A 15,821-nucleotide genomic window follows, 5' to 3' on the forward strand; every position below is an offset into this window, starting at 1 on the left:
ATATCTCTTGAAAAACATCTTACCCATGCTTAGATAAGTTCAAATATGAAATTTCATCAAAAACGGAGTTAAGATCGACCTTGAAATTCTCAATTTATCAAACTTTAACTTTACCGGGAAAGTCCAAATTGTACGCGGTTAATATGATGAAAATAATCGATGAATCAATAATTTTATGTTAAAATCAGTTTACCCATAACATAAGGATCGTAAATATACCTTTTTCATCTAAAAGGGAGTCCAAATCGATAAAACCCCAATTTTTTCCAAGAGATTTACGGATGGGAAAAAAAAACCAGATAAAGAAATTATGAGAAAATGTCGAATTGAAGATTGAATACTAACCCTCATATTAATTCAAGAAGAAACCTGCAAGAATCACTCCATTCCGATCTCTAGAACTCTCGATATGCTCAAAATACCAAATGAACACAATTTGAGATTTTTATAATAGTACATGGCTGTTATGCACCAGAAAAACAGCAGTTAATCTTTCACTGAAAAGGTCGTAATTTCCTCATACGATAGTGAAATGACCCGATTCTTTTTTGTAAATGTCTTAAATAATGATACGGACTTGCTTGTTCAATCGGAACTCAATTTCATGCTCGTTTGCCCAGTCAAATATCATTTCTACTCGGTAAACAATTATTTCTTATTTGCGATAAAAGTCCAATCTCGGGTTAGCAAAAATGCACCAAAATTTGCAGATAAGTCCTATAATTCATGCTCGAAATTTCATAACTTTCGAAATAATTTTTCGACCTTTAAAACTAATAATGTACCCTTTAGTTGCCACAATTTGTTGAAATAGTGTCAAAACATCTAAGAAGCTTAAAAGCTCACCCAAAACTCATTTGGCACTTCCCGAACACAAACCAAATATGCTACTAGCTTGACAATGATATTTCGGACTTAATGAAATCGTCGAAATTTGAATTCGAGGTCTCCTTGACCCGGTATCCGATAAGGCGTCAAGAAACTAACTTTAGGCTCAAAAACTCGAAACGCACTCGGGGCCTCTAAAAATTCAACCAAGACTCATTCTACATTTAGAATCACCCCCTGAATCCAACGGTGCTCTCGGAATTCCATTTCGAGCACGGAACCTCGTTTGTTGACCAAAATCAACTCTTGATCAAAATTTCACAATTTTAGCAACTTAGGACCTCAAATCTTTGTTTTAACTCCAAATTCAACTCCGTAAATTCTAATAGACCCGTTTTGACATTCTAAAACTGCTGGAATCGACGGAAATCCGATTCGAGTCTCGAAACTCCAAATGACTCGAAATAACACTTTTAACCAAACTTTAACTCTTAAAAACTCAACTTTCCAAAAACTCAACTTTTCATCAATTTTCCTTCAAACCAACTTCGAAAATACAACAATTAGGACTCGGGGAACCTATCGGGAGGGGTACAACGGTCATTTTATGAAAATTTCCAAAAATAACCTTTAGGGTCATTACATAATGTGTGTCATAATAAGGATGGGCATGTGTAAGGGATGATAGGGGGTGTAATTTATTAAGTGGACAAGTGTATGGTGTGTCATACTATATTATTAGGCACATTATTATACTATATAGGTACATTATTATAAGTAGTGTAGTAAGTAAGAATTCTTCTCTATATAAGAGAGGATATATGTAAATGAAAGGCAGGCAATAGCTAACGTAATAAACATTTTCTTGAAAACACTCTCTCCCCTAAGTTATAAAAATACTTAAAAGTTAATATGGAGAAATCTGAAATCCAATCAGATATTTCAGATAGCATGGCTAAGCAAGATAAAGGTATATTGTTTAAAAAATATGCGGAACTAATTTCATATATTTCTGAAATATCATATATATGCTTGAATAAATTTATGTTAGTTATTATGTATTAGAATTATTTGAATCATGATTTCTAGTTTATTAGCACACTGGAAACAGGGAGAAAACTTCTATACTATGTCATCCTAATGTAGAAACCGGTAGGTGAGGAAGCCGTATAGGGGAGTAAACAAAGTTGAGGCGCTGATAAGAAGAAAGTATCCGCTAAAGTACGTTGCTGGTAGTGACAGGAAAACATGATAAATATAATCTAGTTCATAATGATCTAATATGAATTTAATCAAGTATGAATATGATAGGAAGGAATAATTTGAAATAAAAAACCTACATAATAAAGAACATGACTACATACATGCATGATGAAATGATAAAAAACTGCGAAACTTTAATCTTATATGTACTTAAAAATATAGAAATAATCGAATTAAGAAGAATAATATGGGAAAAAATATTTAATGATTATGAATCAGAAGATATATTAAATCAAGAATGGTATGGAATAGACCTACATGATTTAGACTTCGAAAGAATAGAATGGTATGATTTAGAAATAAATTTAGATTACAATGAACTACGGATATTTACAATATTGGGTAAAATCTATGGAAGATATAAAACTATTAAAAAACGATTATAGTTATAATGAAATTGATATAGAAGAAGATTTAGAAATAGTAAAAGAAAGACTAAGCACATTGAAAAGAATAAACAATAAGATACCCTAAATATCATCAATAATGAGTACCTCAAGGAGAATAGATAAAAACCCCACAAAAATCAATGGAAGAAGATATAAAACCATATCATTACTACATAACGGGAATAATGGAACAACAAAAATATTTAATATTAATAGATACAGGACGAGAAGAAAACTATATTACAAGAGAATTAGTGACGGAAGATGAAATAATAACTATTGAGCAATCATGCCCCGAACTACCAAAAGCATTAATGTATACTGAAGAAACAACAGAAAAGGAAATAATCATTGGAGGAGTACCAATAGTGATAAAATTTAAAATATATCCAGGAAATGAAAATATCATTTTAGGAATAAAATGACTAGAACAAGTAAAACCATATAATCTAGAAGACAAGCAATTAACAATAAATTATGAAAATAAAAGAGTAATAGTAAAAAGGGCTTTAGTATAATAAAATATGAAAATATATATACTTGCAAAGATAATAATAGAAGGATATTACAACCGATATTATGCACCAATGATAGATACGGGAGCAGAAGCTAATTTATGTAAATACAATTGTTTACCAGAAGATAAATGGGAAAATTAAAAACACCGATATTAGTAATGGGATTTAATAATGAAGGAAGCATGATCACATATAAGACAAAAAATATAAAAGTACAAATATGGGATAAGATATTAACTATAGAAGAAATATATAACTTTGAATTAACTACAAAAGATATGCTATTAGGAATGCCATTTTTAGAAAAATTATACCCACATATAATAACAAAAACACACTGGTGGTTCACAACACCGCGTAAACAAAAAATAGGAATAAAAAGAGTAAATAATAAAAAACGAAAAACAACAGAATGGATAAAAGGAAGTAAAAAAATTACACAAAAATTAGAAAATATAAAAGAAGAAGACCCTAAAATAGAATTAATTATATTCTCTATAGATAAAGTAAAAATAATTCAAGATAAGTTAGAATTATTATATAGTGAGGATCCTTTACAAGGATGGGAAAAACATAAAACAAAAGTAAAAATTGAGCTAATTGATAATAACAGTATAATAACCCAAAAACCATTAAAGTATAATTTTAATGATTTAACCGAATTTAAGATACATATAGAGGAATTACTAGAAAAAAGATATATACAAGAAAGTAATAGTAAGCATACAAGCCCGGCATTTATCGTAAATAAACATAGTGAACAAAAAAGAGGAAAAAGCAGAATGGTTATTGATTATAGAAATTTAAATGCAAAAACTAAAACATATAATTATCCGATACCAAATAAAATACTAAAGATAAGACAAATACAAGGATATAATTATTTTAGCAAATTTGATTGTAAATCAGGATTTTATCACTTAAAACTAGAAGAAGAATCTAAAAAACTAACAGCATTCACTGTACCACAAGGATTTTATGAATGGAATGTATTACCATTTGGATATAAAAACGCACCAGGTAGATATCAACACTTTATGGACAATTACTTTAAACAAATAGAAAATTGTGTAGTGTACATCGATGATATATTATTATATTCTAAGACACAAGATGAACATATAAGATTATTAGAAAAATTTATACACATCATAGAATATTCAGGTATAAGTCTAAGTAAAAAGAAAGCTGATATAATGAAAAATCAAATAGAATTCTTAGGAATACAAATTGATAAAAACGGAATAAAAATGCAAACACATATAGTACAAAAAATAATTAACTCAAATGAACAACTAGACACAAAAAAGAAATTACAATCATTCTTAGGACTAGTAAATCAAGTAAGAGAATACATACCAAAATTAGCAGAGAATTTAAAACCATTACAACAAAAATTAAAGAAAGATATAGAATATCAGTTTGATAAAAAAGACCAAATACAAATACAAAAGGTAAAATTATTATGTAAAAACTTACCTAAACTATACTTTCCAGATGAAAATAAAAAATTTACTTATATAATAGAATCAGATGCAAGTGAAAAAAGTTATGGAGGAATATTAAAATACAGGTATGATGACACTACGATAGAACATCATTGCAGGTATTATTCAGGAACGTTTAATAATACAGAAATAAAATGGGAAATAAATAGAAAAGAATTATATTCAGTATATAAGTGTTTATTATCATTTGAACCATATATTGTATATAACAAATTTATTATAAGAACAGATAATACACAAGTAAAATGGTGGCTAACAAGAAAAATACAAGATTCGGTAACAACAAAAGAAATAAGGAGATTGGTATTAAATATATTAAATTTCACATTTACAATTGAAGTAATAAAAACTGATAAGAATGTTATTGCAGATTACTTATCAAGACAAAGCTACTCAGACTGAGAACGAAAATACAATGGAAGAGATACTCAAAGCCATAACTACACTTTGTATAAAAGTGGACAGTATGGACAACGAGATACAAAAGCTAAAAACTAATGAAGATAATATGAAGTCTAAAGCTAGTCAGCAGCATGACTATAAAAATGCGGAGCTACGTCGATCGGAAGACGGAAAAAATCCAGAGCTAAAAGGAGACGATGGGAAACTCCTTAAAACCCATAACATTTGTTAAACAAAGTTGAGGCGCTGATAAGAAGGAAGTATCCGCTAAAGTACGATGCTAGTAGTGACAGGAAAACATGATAAAGATAATCTAGTTCATAATGATCTAATATGAATTTAATCAATTATGAATATGATAGGAAGAAATAATTTGAAATAAAAAATCTGCATAATAAAGAACATGACTACATACATGCATGATGAAATAATAGAAAACTACAAAACTTTAATCTTATATGTACTTAAAAATATAGAAATAATCGAATTAAGAAGAATAATATGGAAAAAATATTTAATGATTATGAATCAGAAGATATATTAAATCAAGAATTGTATGAAATAGACCTACATGATTTAGACTTCGAAAGAATAGAATGGTATGATTTATAAATAAATTCAGATTAAAATGAACCATGAATATTTACAATATTGGGTAAAATCTATGGAAGATATAAAACTATTAGAACAATTAATGGAGGAAAATTTATATATGTACCAAAGAACCGAAGATATGTTATATCTAGAATATATCATAAATAATATTAAAGAAGTATTCTGATTAAAACAAATATCGGAAGAATATTACAATAAATATTATTACATATTACTATGAATTTAGCACTACCAAAAAATAATATTAAAGAGATATCAAGATTAAGAAACTTAGTAGAAAGATATTATAATATGTTAGTGAAAACTTACAAGATAACAAAAAATACAAGATTACAATTGAAAATAAAAAATGAAGAAATAAATCTCTTCAGGCTGAGGCGCGGATATCTCGCTCTCTTTAAGAAGATTCAAGCCCACTGCAGCAAATGTTTTTCACCTGTCCAGTAGTAGTCCTTCTTGACTTGTCCCCTCCAGGATACAACAACCTATTCACAATATATAATTCAACAACCCTGGACAAGAGTTGAGTTCAAAGCTCCACAAAAAAAACACCTTCCTTCAACTAATAAGAACTCTCTTTTTTGACTAACTCTGTCACTCTATATTTTTTCTTGTGTGTAGTATCTACCAAACCAAATGAAGACTATCACTATTTATAGTTGAGGAAGTCTTTCTACTAATTGATAGGAAGATAATGGGTAGTAAATAGTGAAGATAAATGGACTTAGGAGTTACAAAGGTTACAAGGTATAATGGAGGAATAAAAGAATGAAATAAAGGAGAGGATAACAAATGCACCAAGTGTTACACTTTGACTATGCTAACGTTCATCAGAAAGCAGCAAAGTCCATAATACATATGGTCAATAATTGACCACTAAGTAATTAGGCACAAATGCATACCGTTGAAGCAATGAAACGCCATAACTCCCACGCCCTCTATTCCATGTAATTGTGGCAGAATGGGTATTAAACCAATGACAAAATTACGTGAGACAAATTAATAATAAATAAATATTAAAATGCTCAAAAGACCAACAATCCCCCACTCATTTTACTATTAGATAAGAGAGACCATCAGCTGAAGGAAGACTACTATGCATAATGAAGGTGTGCTCTGCATTGAACCTCTACTTAGTGAAACAGTAACTTTTACTCCAGAGTCGTAGTAGTCTCAGACTTGAAATATGACTGCTTAAGGGAAATAAAATATCACTACTCACACATAATAATCAAGGTGTTGACATGAGCTTTAAAGCCAGCACGTTATGGCCATGTGCTATCCCGGTTTCATGAGTGCTTTTGAGAATAAGCCCAATTCTCATAGGAAGCGACCTACTTCCACACATCACATAGGTGAAATCTGTCGAGAGTGCTCCTGTAAGCTTAACACTCCACCCATACGGGCTACAGATATTCATTAAGAGTTTTGTCAACTCAACCTTCACATAACTACAGGAAACAGTGCACTCACATCATAGGGAGGGAATTAAAAGATAGTGCATTTTTCACAACTAAGTCATCATATGATTAGTTTTTTCCTTTGAACCTGGTTATAGGATCTCTAGTCTCCAGGTTGGGTTTCCTCATATGACTCAAGGATTTATAGGTTTCAATCCCATTTGCAACCAATTGTTTTACAACCCGGTGGTAAATTAACTAGTTTCAATGTTTTATTAGAAATTAGTGATTCCATTTCAGCATTTACTGCCTCTTTCCAAAAAATATAATCATGTGAAGATAATGCTTCTTTCAAAGTAAGAGGGTCATCTCCAACATTAAACACATAAAAATCACGACCAAAATCTTTTTCTACTCTAGCTCTTTTACTTCTTCTTAACTCAAAATCATCAACTTCTTTATTTTTCAAAGTAGAAGTAGAAGAACTAGGTAGTGACAAAATATTTTGTTCAATCCTTTGACCCCTACTATTTTTAGAATCAAAAGGAAATTTATTCTCATGAAAAATAGCGTCACCCGATTCTATCACAATATTATCTTCAAGATTAAAAAATCTATAGGCTATTTGAAGCATAACCAAGAAAAGCACAAGTAGTAACTTTCTTACCTAACTTTGTAATCTTGGGATCCATTAGCCTCACAAAGGCTAGACAACCTCAAACTCTTAGATATCCCAAACTTAGCTTGTAACCTTTCCACAATTCAAAAGGTGTCAATTTAGACTTTCTATGAGGCACTCGATTCAACACATAACAAGCAGTTAAAATAGCTTCACCCTAAAAATTTAAAGGTGCATGTGACTCAATAAGCATGACATTAGTCAATTCAACCAAAGTTCTATTTTTCCTTTCCGTTACTCCATTAGATGAAGGAGAGTAAGGAGGAGTAGTTTCATGAATTATTCCCAATGATCTAACAAAAGAATTAAACTCATTTGACTCATATTCACGGCCTTTATCAGTTCTAATTCTTTTTATTTTTCTTCCAAACTGATTTTCAACCTCATGGAGATAAGTTTTGAAATTTTCAAAAGCATCACTTTTATTTTTCATCAAGTAAACATATGTAAACTTAGAAAAATCATCTATGAAAGTGATAAAATATCTATTACCTCCACGAGTTAAAATTCCACCAAGTTCACAAATATCAGTATGAACTAATTCTAACAAATCAATTTTTCTTTCAACTTGAAAATGAGGCCTTTTAGTGATCTTGGCTTTACTACAAGCCTCACACTTTTCAAAATTCTTTTTTATCATTGGGATTAATCCTAAACTACTCATGATTCCAACATAACGGTCATTAATATGACACAAACGAGCAGGCCAAAAATTGGTAGAAGAAAGCATGTAAACAGAAGTAGAAGTTTTATTCAATTTGAACATCTCATCATATGCATACCCCTTTCCCACAAAAATACCCTTCTTTACTATTACATATTGATCAGATTCAATAATTTGTTTAAAGCCTACTTTAATAAGAAGAAAACTAGACATCAAGTTTTTCCTCATAGAAGGAGTATAAAGTACATCTTCCAAAGTTAATACCCTTCTAGAAGTAAAACACAATTCGACATCTCCCTTTCCAAGCACTTGAGTAGTGTGCGCATCACCAAGCATGATGGTTTTGGGCACCTCAAAATGAGTATATTTCTTAAACCAGTCTTTGTCATAACAAACATGACGGTTTGCACCAGAATCAGCCCACCATCCATCAACATTCTCAACCATGTTTATGTCGGTAATCACCGCCACAAAAAGTTCTTCGGTAACGTTTCCCTGAGGGTTAGGACCACGTTTCCAAAATCTGCAAAATCGAGCAATATGCCCACTCTTGCCACAAACAAAGCACGGTCCTTTGTTTTGAACTTGTAGATTTTGTGCTTGGTTATTTTCACCATTATTTTTCTTGGGAGGTCTACCATTATTTTTCTTGAACTTTTTCTTCTTAGGCTTCAAAGAAGTATTTTTGTGAGTTTCAGGAGTAGCATTATTTGAAGTAATGAAATTTACCTTCGTTGTGATGTTGTTCTCTTCTGTTTGTAAAAGTGCATCTTGGCCTCTTCCCTTTTCTTCCATGCGGATTTTCATTATCAAGGTTTCAAGGGAGGTTTCCTTTTGTTTGTGGCGCATAGTTTTTTGAAATTCCTTCCAAGAAAGTGGAAGTTTATCTACTATGCCACAAACAATAAGGTTATCTCCAATTTTTACCTCCTCGGACCTTAGCTCTCCAACAATCATTATAAAGTTTTGAGCTTGGTCTAACACTGATTTGTTGTCCACCATTTGGAAACGAAAAAATCTATTAGCCGCATATTTTTTCGCTCCAGCCTCTTCGTTATCATACTTACTCTACAATGCTTTCCAAATTTTCTTTGCACTAGAGTAAGTTCTATCATAATAATCATAAAAATTATCAGATAGACAATTAAGAATATAATATCGACACTTATAGGAGTCACCATCGAACTTTTCCACTTTCTCTAGATGAGAAATAGTTTCATCATCATTCATAGAGGTGATGTCTACTTTCTTAGGATTCTTCTCAGTTAACACGTAAGAAACATTGAGAAGACTCAAGTAGAAAAGTACTTTACCCTTCCATCTCTTAAAATGGTTACCATTGAACCAAAATGGCTTGTTAAGGTCTCCCATCTTGACATCCACGGTTTTTTCAATTGTAGCCATACTGAATCTCCTTAAAAATTATTAGTGAAAACATACAAGATAACAAAAAAAACAAGATTACAATTGAAAATAAAAAATGAAGAAATAAATCTCTTCAGGCTGAGGCGCGGATATCTCGCTCTCTTTAAGGAGATTCAAGCCCACTGCAGCAAATGTTTTCACCGGTCCAGCAGTAGTCCTTCTTGACTTGTCCCCTCTAGGATACAACAGCCTATTCACAATATATAATTCAACAACCCTGGACAAGAGTTGAGTTCAAAGCTCCACAAAAAGAACACCTTCCTTCAACTAATAAGAACTCTCTTTTTTGACTAACTCAGTCACTCTATATTTTTTCTTGTGTGTAGTATCTACCAAACCAAATGAAGACTATCACTATTTGTAGTTGAGGAAGTCTTCCTACCAATTGATAGAAAGATAATGGGTAGTAAATAGTGAAGATAAATGGCCTTAGGAGTTACATAGGTTACAAGGTATAATGGAGGAATAAAAGAATGAAATAAAGGAGAGGGTAACAAATGCACCAAGTGTTACACTTTGACTATGCTAACGTTCACTACAACGTTTATCAGAAAGCAGCAAAGTCCATAATACATATGGTCATTAATTGACCACTAAGTAATTAGGCACAAATGCATACTGTTGTAGCAATGAAATGCCATAACTCCCACGTCCTCTATTCCATGTAATTGTGGCAGAATGGGTATTAATCCATTGACAAAATTATGTGAGAAAAATTAATAATAAATAAATATTAAAATGCTCAAAAGACCAATAGTCCCCCACTCATTTTACTATTAGATAAGAGAGTCCATCAGCTGAAGGAGGACTACTTTGCATAATGAAGGTGTGCTCTGCATTGAACCTCTACTTAGTGAAACAGTAACTTTTACTCCAGAGTCGTAGTAGTCTCAGACTTGAACTATGACTGCTTAAGGGAAATAAAATATCACTACTCACACATAAAAATCAAGGTGTTGACATGAGCTTTAAAGCCAGCACGTTATGGCCATGTGCTATCCCGGTTTCATGAGTGCTTTTGAGAATAAGCCCAATTCTCATAGGAAGCGACCTACTTCCACACATCACATAGGTGAAATCTGTCGAGAGTGCTCCTGTAAGCTTAACACTCCACCCATACGGGCTACAGATATTCATTAAGAGTTTTGTCAACTCAACCTTCACATAACTACAGGAAACAATGCACTCACATCATAGGGAGGGCATTAAAAGATAGTGCATTTTTCACAACAAGTCATCATATGATTAGTTTTTCCCTTTGAACCTGGTTATAGGATCTCTAGTCTCCAGGTTGGGTTTCCTCATATATGACTCAAGGATTTATAGGCTTCAATCCCATCCCCCTCGATGTGCTCCAGACCTTTTCTCTTGTTAAGGCCTTAGTTAGAGGATCTGCAAGATTATCCCAAGATCTGACATAATCAGCATTAATGGTACCATTTGTCAAATATGATCTTACATTACTGTGTTTCCTCCTTATAGGTCTGGATATACCGTTGTAATAATGATTTTGAACTCTACCAATTGCAGCGGTGCTATCACAATGAATTAAAATTGGAGGAATTGGTTTTTTAAAATAAGGTATTTGAAATAATAAATCTCTTAACCAATTCGTTTCCTCACTAGCTGAAGCTAAAGCAATTAGTTCAGCCTCCATGGTAGAGTTAGCAATAATAGTTTGCTTTTTTGATCTCCAACAAATAGCACCACCACCTAAAGTAAAGACATAACCAGTGGTAGAACATGAATCACCTGATAAAGTGTTCCAATCTGCATCACAAAAGCCTTCAAGTACAGCAGGATATTTTTTATAGAACAAACCACAATTTTTCGTTCCAATTAAATATCTTATAACTCTTGCTATAGCATGCCAATGTTCATTACCTAGCTTGCTTGTAAACGTGCCAAGTACTCCTATTGCATATGCAATATCAGGCCTAGTGCAATCAGTCACATACCTCAAACTTCCGATTATGCTAGCATATTCCTTTTGATTTATTACATCATTTTCACTTTCAACAGGAAATAAGTGAACAGTTGAATCAAAAGGAGTAGCAACATGCTTGCAATCAAGAAGGTTATATTTTTTCAAAATTTTCTCAACATAATGTGACTGGTCAAGGAATATTCCATCACATGTTCTTGTTATTTTTATTCCAAGAATAAAATTTGCCTCACCAAGATCTTTCATATCAAAATGGCTTCTAAGAATATTCTTAGTTTCATCAATAACATTCATGTTAGAGCCAAAGATCAATAAATCATCAATATATAGGCAAATAATCACATGTGAATTATTCCAAGACTTATGATATATGCACTTATCACACTCATTTGTTTTAAAACCATTTTCAATCATGCAGGAATCAAATTTTTCATGCCATTGCTTAGGTGCCTGTTTCAGGCCATATAGGGATTTAGTAAGTTTATATACTTTGCTTTCTTGGCCTGCTTCAACAAAAGACTCGGGTTGATCCGTATAAATTTCCTCATTTAGGTCTCCATTTAAAAAAGCAGTTTTTACATCCATTTGATGAATTTGCAAATCAAAAATTGCAGTCATAGCAATTAAAAGTCTTATGGATGTAATTCTTGTTACCGGTGAAAAAGTATCAAAAACTTCTAGGCCTTCTAGTTGTTTAAAACCTTTTGCAACTAGTCTAGCTTTGTATTTATCAATAGAATCATCTGGTTTCAACTTTTTTCTTAAGACCCATTTGCAACCAATTGTTTTACAACCCGGTGGTAAATCAACTAGTTTCCATGTTTTATTAGAAATTGGTGATTCCATTTCATCATTTAAAACCTCTCTCCAAAAAATAGAATCATGTGAAGATAATGCTTCTTTCAAAGTAAGAGGGTCATCTCCAACATTAAACACATAAAAATCACGACCAAAATCTTTTTCTACTCTAGCTCTTTTACTTCTTCTTAACTCAAAATCATCAACTTCTTTATTTTTCAAAGTAGAAGTAGAAGAACTAGGTAGTGACAAAATATTTTGTTCAATCCTTTGACCCCGACTATTTTTAGAATCAAAAGGAAATTTATTCTCATGAAAAATAGCATCGCCCGATTCTATCACAATATTATCTTAAAGATTAATAAATCTATAGGCTATTTGAAGCATAACCAAGAAAAGCACAAGTAGTAACTTTCTTACCCAACTTTGTAATCTTGGGATCCATTAGCCTCACAAAGGCTAGACAACCTCAAATTCTTAGAGATCCCAAACTTAGCTTGTAACCTTTCCACAATTCAAAAGGTGTCAATTTAGACTTTTTATGAGGCACTCGATTCAACACATAACAAGCAGTTAAAATAGCTTCACCCCAAAAATTTAAAGGTGCATGTGACTCAATAAGCATGACATTAGTCAATTCAACCAAAGCTCTATTTTTCCTTTCCGCTACTCCATTAGATGAAGGAGAGTAAGGAGGAGTAGTTTCATGAATTATTCCCAATGATCTAACAAAATAATTAAACTCATTTGACTCATATTCACGGCCTTTATCACTTCTAATTCTTTTTATTTTTCTTCCAAACTAATTTTCAACCTCGTGGAGATAAGTTTTGAAATTTTCAAAAGCATCACTTTTATTTTTCATCAAGTAAACATATGTAAACTTAGAAAAATCATCTATGAAAGTGATAAAATATCTATTACCTCTACGAGTTAAAATTCCACCAAGTTCACAAATATCAGTATGAACTAATTCTAACAAATCAGTTTTTCTTTCAACTTGAAAATGAGGCCTTTTAGTGATCTTGGCTTTACTACAAGCCTCACACTTTTCAAAATTCTTTTTTATCATTGGGATTAATCCTAAACTACTCATGATTCCAACATAACGGTCATTAACATGACACAAATGAGCATGCCACAAATTGGTAGAAGAAAGCATGTAAACAGAAGTACAAGTTTTATTCATTTCAACATTCAATTTGAACATCCCTTCATATGCATACCCCTTTCCCAGAAAAATACCCTTCTTTACTATTACATATTGATCAGATTCAATAATTTGTTTAAAGCCTGCTTTATTAAGAAGAAAACTAGACATCAATTTTTTCCTTATAGGAGTATAAAGTACATCTTTCAAAGTTAATACCCTTCTAGAAGTAAAAAACACAATTCGACATCTCCCTTTCCAAGCACTTGAGTAATATGAGCATCACCAAGCATGATGGTTTTGGGCTCCTCAAAATGAGTATATTTCTTAAATCAGTCTTTGTCATAACAAACATGACGGTTTGCACTAGAATCAGCCCACCATCCATCAACATTCTCAACCATGTTTATGTCGGTAATCACCGCCACAAAAGGTTCTTCGGTAACGTTTGCCTGAGGGTTAGGACCACGTTTCCGGAATCTACAAAATCGAGCAATATGCCCACTCTTGCCACAAATAAAGCACAGTCCTTTGTCTTGAACTTGTTGATTTTGTGCTTGGTTATTTTCACCATTTTTTTTCATGGGAGGTCTATCATTATTTTTCTTGAACATTTTCTTCTTAGGCTTCAAAGAAGTATTTTTGTGAGTTTCAGGAGTAGCATTATTTGATGTAATTAAATTTACCTTCGTTGTCATGTTGTTCTCTTCTGTTTGTAAAAGTTCATCTTGGCCTCTTGCCTCTTCTTCCATGCGGATTTTCATTATAAAGGTTTCAAGGGAGGTTTCCTTTTGTTTGTGGCGCATAGTTTTTTGAAATTCCTTCCAAGAAGGTGGAAGTTTATCTACTATGCCACAAACAATAAGGTTATCTCCAATTTTTACCTCCTCGGACCTTATCTCTCCAACAAACATTATGAAGTCTTGAGCTTGGTCTACCACTGATTTGTTGTCCACCATTTGGAAACGAAAAAATCTACTAGCCGCATATTTTTTCGCTCCAGCCTCTTCGGTATCATACTTACTCTGCAATGCTTTCCAAATTTTCTTTGCACTAGAGTAAGTTCTATCATAATAATCATAAAAATTATCAGATAGACAATTAAGAATATAATACCGACACTTATATGAGTCACCATCGAACTTTTCCACTTTCTCTAGATGAGAAATAGTTTCATCATCATTCATAGAGGTGATGTCTACTTTATTAGGATTCTTCTCAGTTAACACGTAAGAAACATTGAGAAGACTCAAGTAGAAAAGTACTTTACCCTTCCATCTCTTAAAATGGTTACCATTGAACCGAAATGGCTTGTTAAGGTCTCCCATCTTGACATCCACGGTTTTTTCAATTGTAGCCATACTGAATCTCCTTAAAAATTGTTAGTGAAAACATACAAGATAACAAAAAATACAAGATTACAATTGAAAATAAAAATGAAGAAATAAATCTTTTCAGGCTGAGGCGCGGATATCTCGCTCTCTTTAAGGAGATTCAAGCCCACTGCAACAAATGTTTTCACCGGTCCAGCAGTAGTCCTTCTTGACTTGTCCCCTCTAGGATACAACAGCCTGTTCACAATATATAATTAAACAACCCTGGACAAGAGTTGAATTCAAAGCTCCACAAAAAGAACACCTTCCTTCAACTAATAAGAAATCTCTTTTTTGACTAACTCTGTCACTCTATATTTTTTCTTGTGTGTAGTATCTACCAAACCAAATGAAGACTATCACTATTTATAGTTGAGGAAGTCTTCCTACCAATTGATAGGAAGATAATGGGTAGTAAATAGTGTAGATAAATGGCCTTAGGAGTTACATAGGTTACAAGGTATAATGGAGGAATAAAAGAATGAAATAAAGGAGAGGATAACAAATGCACCAAGTGTTACACTTTGACTATGCTAACGTTCACTGCAACGTTCATCAGAAAGCAGCAAAGTCCATAATACATATAGTCATTAATTGACCACTAAGTAATTAGGCACAAAAGCATACCGTTGTAGCAATGAAACGCCATAACTCCCACGTCCTTTATTCCATGTAATTGTGGCAGAATGGGTATTAAGCCAATGACAAAATTATGTGAGACAAATTAATAATAAATAAATATTAAAATGCTCAAAAGACCAACATAATAAAATCTTAAAAATAAGTTACTCACCTACCACACTACCATCTACCACACTATCACTTTCATGAATTCACTAGAACAATTAATGGAGGAAAATTTAT

General features: G+C 32.2%; 1 pseudogene; it reads right to left on the bottom strand.

Moving 5' to 3' along the window:
• LOC125873892 (uncharacterized) overlaps positions 1 to 9,268 on the bottom strand; it is an 18,710-nt pseudogene extending 9,442 nt beyond the window's left edge.
• Positions 9,269 to 15,821: the final 6,553 nt, after the last annotated feature.

The sequence above is a fragment of the Solanum stenotomum genome, chromosome 8 (genome assembly GCF_019186545.1).
Source record: "Solanum stenotomum isolate F172 chromosome 8, ASM1918654v1, whole genome shotgun sequence".
NCBI lineage: Eukaryota > Viridiplantae > Streptophyta > Magnoliopsida > Solanales > Solanaceae > Solanum > Solanum stenotomum.